Source organism: Symphalangus syndactylus, chromosome 12, assembly GCF_028878055.3.
Source record: "Symphalangus syndactylus isolate Jambi chromosome 12, NHGRI_mSymSyn1-v2.1_pri, whole genome shotgun sequence".
Taxonomy (NCBI): Eukaryota; Metazoa; Chordata; class Mammalia; order Primates; family Hylobatidae; genus Symphalangus; species Symphalangus syndactylus.
The window spans coordinates 51,865,712-51,872,679 of record NC_072441.2 but is presented as its reverse complement, the minus strand read 5'-3'; positions in this window follow the sequence as shown (position 1 = coordinate 51,872,679).

Below are 6,968 nucleotides of genomic sequence, written 5' to 3'. Positions count from 1 at the left end.
TGTCAGTCTTCCAAATTTGGGGGATTCTAAGAGGTATTTAATAGTATCTTACTATTGCTTTAATTTGCATTTCCCTAATGACATATGATGTGGAACATGTTTTCATATGGTTATTTGCCATCCGTATATCTTCTTTGGTGAGGTATCTGTTAAAGTCTGTGGCTTACTTTCACATGGGTTGTTTGTTTTTTATTGTTGAGCTTTATGAAATCTTTGTTTTTGAGTAACAGTCCTTTATTAGAAGCACCTTATGCAATTACAGTGACATACAACATAATGATGTTTCAGTCAACGACAGACTGCATATAAAACAGTCGTCCTATAAAGTTATCATGGGGTGGAAAAATCTCTATTGTCCAGTGACATTATGGCCATCAATAGTGCAATGCATTATATCGTAATGCAATGCATTACTCATGTGCTGGTGTAAACAAACCTACTTCTAGTCATATAAAAGCATATATAGCACATACCACTTCTCTCATTGACTTATAATTTTACTGTACATTTTTATGTTTAGATACATTTAGATACATAAATACTTACCATTGTGTTACAGTTGCCTACAGTGCAGTAACTTCTGTACAGGTTTGTAGCACAGAGGCAATAGTCTATAATATACAGGCTAGGTATGTGGTAAGCTATATCATTAGGTTCATGTAAGTACACTCTATGATGTAGGCACAACAACGTAATCACCTAACGACACATTTCTCAGAATGTATCCCCATCGTCAAGTGATACCTGACTGTGTTATCTTCCAACCTGTGGCTTGACTTCTCATTCTCTTGACGTCTTTCACAGAACAGAAGCTTTTAATTTTAATGAAACCCATCTTATTAATTCTTCCTTTCATAGATTATACCTTTGGTATTGTTTCTAAAAAGTCATCACCATACCCATGTTCATCTAGGTTTCCTCCTATGTTGTCTTCTAGGTGTGTTATAGTTTTACATTGTATATTTAGGTCTATGATCGATCTTGATTTAATTTTTGTGAAAGATGTAAGGTCTGTGGCTAGATTCTTTTTTTTCTTTTTCTATTTCTTTCTTTGTTTCTTTTTTCGTTTTTTACTTGTTTGTTTGGTTTTGGTTTTTCATCCAGCAGCATTTGTGGAAAAGACTGTCTTTGCTCCATTGTATTACCTTTGCTTCTTTGTCAAAGATAAGTTGACAATATTTGTGATAGTCTAATTCTGATCTCCATATTCTGTTTCATTGATCTATTTTCATTTGTTTATTTTTTCATCAGTACCACACTGACTTGATTAATGTAGCTTTATAGTAAGTTTTGAGATTGATCATGTTGTTCTACCAATGTTGTTCTTCTCCTTCAATATTCTGCTGGCTATTCTGGGTCTTTTTCCTCTCCAAATAAACTTTAGAATCAGTTTATAAATATTTCCAAAATAAGTTTCTGAAATTTTTATTGGGATGCTATTGAAACTACAGATCGAGTTGGGAAAAACTGACATTTTGATAATATTGAATCTTCCTTTCCATGAACATGGATTATCTCTCAATTCATGTAGTTCTTTGATTTCATTCATCAGAGCTTTGTAGTTTTCCTCACATAGATCTTGTACATATTTTTGTTAGATGTATATGTAAGTATTTCAGTTTTGGGGAAGCTAGTGTAAATAGTATTGTGTTTTTAATTTCAAATTCCACTTGTTCATTGCTGGTGTATAAAAAATCAGTTGAAGTTTTACATTAACCTTGAATCCCGCAATCCTACTATTATTGCTTTTTAGTTCAAGGAGTTTTTTTTGTCCAATCTTTCGCATTTCCTACATAGATTATAGTGTCAAAGACCAAAAGAGTTTTATTTCTTTCTTCCCAATTCATATATCTTTTATTTCCTTTTCTTGTTTTAGTGCATCATCTAGGACATCTAGTATGACATTGAAAAGGAGTGATGGGAGGGGATATCTTTGCCTTATTCCTAATCTTACTGGGAAAGCTTCTCGTTTCTTACCATTAAGTAGGAGGTTATCTGTAGGTTGTTTTATTTTAATCTACCTAAGGAAGCTTCTCTCTGTATTAATCAGAGTTCTCTAAAGGGACAGAACTAATGGAATGGAGATATATATATATATATATATATATATATATATATATATATATGGAATGGATATATATATATATATAAACTTATTAAATATTAACTCACAAGTTCCCACAATAGGCCGTCTGCAGGCTGAGGAGCAAGGAGAGCCAGTCCAGGTTCCAAAACTGAAGGACTTGGAGTCTGATGTTCAAGGGCAGGAAGGATCCAGCACAGGAGAAAGATGTAGGCTGGGAGGCTAGGCCAGTCTCTCTTTTCACATTTTTCTGCCTGCTTACATTCTAGCCGGGCTGGCAGCTGATTAGATTGTGCCCACTGATTAAGGGTGGGTGTGCCTTTCCCAGCCCCCTGACTCAAATGTTAATCTCCTTTGGCAACACCCTCACAGACACACCCAGGATCAATACTTTGTATGCTTTAATCCAATCAAGTTGACACTCAGTATTAACCATCGCGCCCTCTAACCCTAGTTTACTGAAAGTATTTATCATGAATGGGTGCTTACCTTCATCAAATGCTTTTTCTGCATCTACTGATATGATTGTGTGCTTTTTCATTTTTAGCCTGTTGATGTAATGCCTGACATTTTATGTCCTTGATTTACAGAATAGTTTCACAAATAGTATTTTAAGTGATACTCAGTAATCTTATATGGTGGTCAGTGCTGTACACAAAATCTCCATTTTACAATCAAGAAGCTGAAAATTACAAAAAAAAAAAAAATTGTTAGTTACCCAAGTCTTGCAATGGTGGTGGTAGGGCTGGTTAGTATATTAGCCAGGCCAGACTTTACAATTTTAGTTCCAAAGCCCTTTCTACATTATCCTATTGCCTTTTAGACAATGCTACATATTAGGACAGTAAAACATTGAAGGCTATAGCCTAGTATGGGAATGGCAATTATGGTGCCCCTTCCCACCTCCACGCCAGATGAGAAACTGCCAATCTATCGTGGGAATTTTTCTGAGCCCAGAGGTAACTTGAGAATCCTCCCTAACACAAAACTCCAGCAGTCACTACTGATGCAATACATGTTGACTATCACAAATTCAAGCCCACCTAAAAGACAGAAGAAAAAAAGCAGTGCAACTGGACAAGGCCAACTATGGTCAAATTTATTGTCTACAACAACAAGTAACCCTGGTGACTGAGAGATTTATTAAATAATCCTTTGGGCTTTACATAGATACTGGGTATAATAATCAAATAGCATAAAATACCAAAATATAATTGTCAAGATATACTAGGGAGTGGTAAAGATATGGAAACATGTTAAATATTATCTGTCATGTATATTAAAAGAGACATAGGGGTGGAAAGCCAGTGCTATGAAAAATAAGTGCTAAAAACATGGCAAAGTTCAGGAAATTGAGGGTCCATTGTGGTAATCTAGAGAGCTTTCATATGGATGTACTAAAACTTAAGACAGACCTTAAAAGAGAGGCATTATTCAGATAGGAAATAGACATTTCAAGTGAAGGAAGTGGCAGGTGCTATGGTATAAAGTGTGGACAAAACACTGTAAAGGTAGAATAAATAAGGGATTCTTAGAATAATGGGTAGAATTCTAACTCTTTCTATCATAGAATTTAAGACTGGGGAGGAATTACATGTACTATCATCATTATTCTTGGTCCATCCTTTCATATTATGAGTAAGTCTGAATATCAGAGAAGTTATATTATTTGACAATGATTACAAAACCAGTTAGAGACTGAGTAAAAAATATAATCCACTTCTCTTAATTCCTACTCTAATGCTTCTTCCACTATCCTGCATGACTTTCACATTCATTGGACATGATGGTGGAAGAAGAGGTGGCAAAAGTAGGAGTCAGATCTCTTAAGCAGATAAAGCATTTGCATTTTGTTCTTTAAGTAATGGAGAACCTCTAAATATTTTAGAGCACTATAGTGATATCATGGAAATTATATGTTAAAAAGATTAATCTGAAAGCAGCGTACCAAGCGTTAAGGATCAGGAAGAGTACATTGGAGGTTTTGCAGTTGTCCAGGTCTGAAACGGTAAGGGCCTTCCCTAAAGTGGCAGTTGTTAAACGTGGGAAAAAGAGGGGGTGGAATATAAGCAATACATCTACAGGACTTGGTAACTGGCTTGAAGAAAGGAGAATTTGAATTCAAATTAGAGTATATACATATACATACATGTATGTGTGTGTGTGTGTGTGTGTGTGTGTATCTTATGATAAGCGGGCAAAAGCCATAAGGGACTATTAGAGTACGAATAGACAGGAAAATGATGATTTTGTTTTTGACAGGTTTTGTTTGGGTTAAATCTGTGACACTCAAATGCAAACATCCTCAGACAGTAAGAAGTGTTGGCTGTGTTAAAAGAATAACAAAAACGAAGATAGATTTGAAATGAAATGAGAGCTCTGAAGCAAAACCTAGAAAAACAATAGTAGTAGACCACAAACAGTGCCTTGGGACAAAAGTGCATTGAAAGAGCATGGGGGCTTCTAAGTAATAAAAGGACAAGTGCTATAAACATTTGGGAGCTCAATAAAAATTGATTTATTTTTCAGCATGTTACTAGGGTAGAGAAAACTGTATTATCTTGAGGTAAAACTACAACACTAGAAGGATCTGCTCTTCATAAAGACATTTTACAATTCCAAATGTCTCTTCCATCTGTCACTAAAGTGGGTGGAACATACTGTACTGTCTTAGAAATTTGAGGGCATTTATATAAAAAGTACTTGGGCAAATGGCAATTTCTACCACAATAGAAGCATATGTAGAATTGTATAGTATTCTGTAAGGCTCAAAGAATTTTCCTTCACTGTAAGTTCACTAGATCAGTAGTCACAATCTGAAGGAGATAAAGGAGTTTCTGAGTCATATTTATGTTCAGGACATAAACCCTTTATTGCATTCAGATGAATGGGAAAGGAGTTGGCAGCAGTACACAGGGAAGACCAGGCATGGCTGTTTCTAGGGTGAAAGTTTTGGACCTGAGGAGGAAAAACTAATGCACAGATTTGCCTGTCTTAGAGAGGGTTGTGATATAGAGGAAGCTGCAACCTCAGCACGCTGGTGCGGGGCAGGCAGGACCTTGATCCTGGCAGACACTTCCAGTCTCTCTCTTGACTTTCCCAAGTGATAGTGTAGTTGGCCTTCCGTTTCTTTCCTTAAATTGAGGGTTTCTATTCCAAGCCATTGAATGCACCTTAAAATTCAAGTGCAATGTAGATCAACATATATGAGGAGAAAATAGAAAAAGGAAACACTGTATTTCTGGTCTTTACTTCTTTTTGATTCAGTTTGGTCATTTATAAATTTTTGTTATAGCTGGGTATGGTGGCTCATGTCTGTAATCCCAGCACTTTGGGAGGCTGAGGCGGGCAGATCACTTGAAGCCAGGAGTTTGAGACTAGCCTGGCCAACATGGCAAAACCCCGCCTCTACTAAAAATACAAAAATTAGCAGGGTATCGTGGTGCTTGCCTGTAGTCTCAGCTACTAAGAGAGTTGAAGCGGGAGAATCACTTGAACATGGGAGGCGGAGGTTGTAGTGAGCCAATACACTCCAGCCTGGGAGACAACGTGAGACCCTTTTTCAAAAAAAATAAATAAATGAAATAAAAATAAATTTGTGTTACTTCTGCTGCTTTCATTTTACTTCCTTTTGAATTTCGAAAGCATTTTGTATGAAGCATTTAAAAAAAAAACTGAAAATTTGACCCACTTTTACATAAAGTTCTCATTTTATTTTTCCCTGGAAACTAAAATTAGATGTTTGGATTTTTTTTTTTTTAATAAACACAAACATTCAGTAGTGAGGTTTGTACATGAGCAACAACTTCTGTTTGGTATTTGGCACTTTTCCCCCCTCTGATGAGTCACATTTGTATAGCTGAATTTAGAAACAATTTACTAGAAACATTGCCAATCTTAATATTATGCTTTTAACATTTTTTTAAAACCACTGATTTAAAATAGTAGAAAAAGATCATGACAAGTAAAAGTGACACAGGTGAAATAGCTGGAATCACCTCACTTTTCTCTTTGGCAGCAAAATGACAGGTGAATCATAGAGAGACCTCATTCACATTTGATAAGCTCTAGATCTTAAAGGATATTCTAAATGCCTTTACACTTATTTCTGATGGAATGGTAACTATACAGTAGGTGTTCCATAAATACTTGTAGAATAAAAGGAGAAGGGAATCAATATCTCTTAAATTTTTTAAAATAGAGATATACAGATTGAGTTTTCCTTTTAAAGACATGAAACTCAAAAAATTTAAATGAAAGCTTTGTCAGGTGTAAATCTTACAATGAAAGGTTTTGCTTGATGCCAAGTCCAATGTGCTGCCAAATTCACTTATCTATGTTAGCAACTGTATTTTTTTAAAGGGAAAAAACACCTTATTTAATATATCCTTTTATTCATCCACTTGTTCTTAAAATAAGACCCTGCAGATTGATGAGTGACTGGCAGCTCTGCATTAAACTAGAAGTCGGAGACTTCCACTCATGTCTCATTATGTACCCAAAACACCACAACCTGCCATGGAACCCCACAGCCACAGTTGGCCATGGCACAGGCTCATTGCACACTCTAAAATGATAGCAGGTGGCTGTTAGCTGAAATCAAGGGCTAAAATTATCTTTACAATTGTGCCTTGACCCTGTGCCTACAAATATAAGAAGCAATAATTGTGTATATGAGTTATAAAAAGGTATCTCTGGGGCTTAAATTTTTATTTTCAGTGGCTGTGGTTTATGTATTTATAATCATGTGTATGTGTAAGCTTTGTTTTGAGAGATACATGATAGACAGATAGACAGATAATAAATAAATAGATATTTAAAGTTAGCAAAAGGTTTTAGACGTTATTTCCCTTTAGGATATACCTGTCAATTTGGCTTCTAAAGC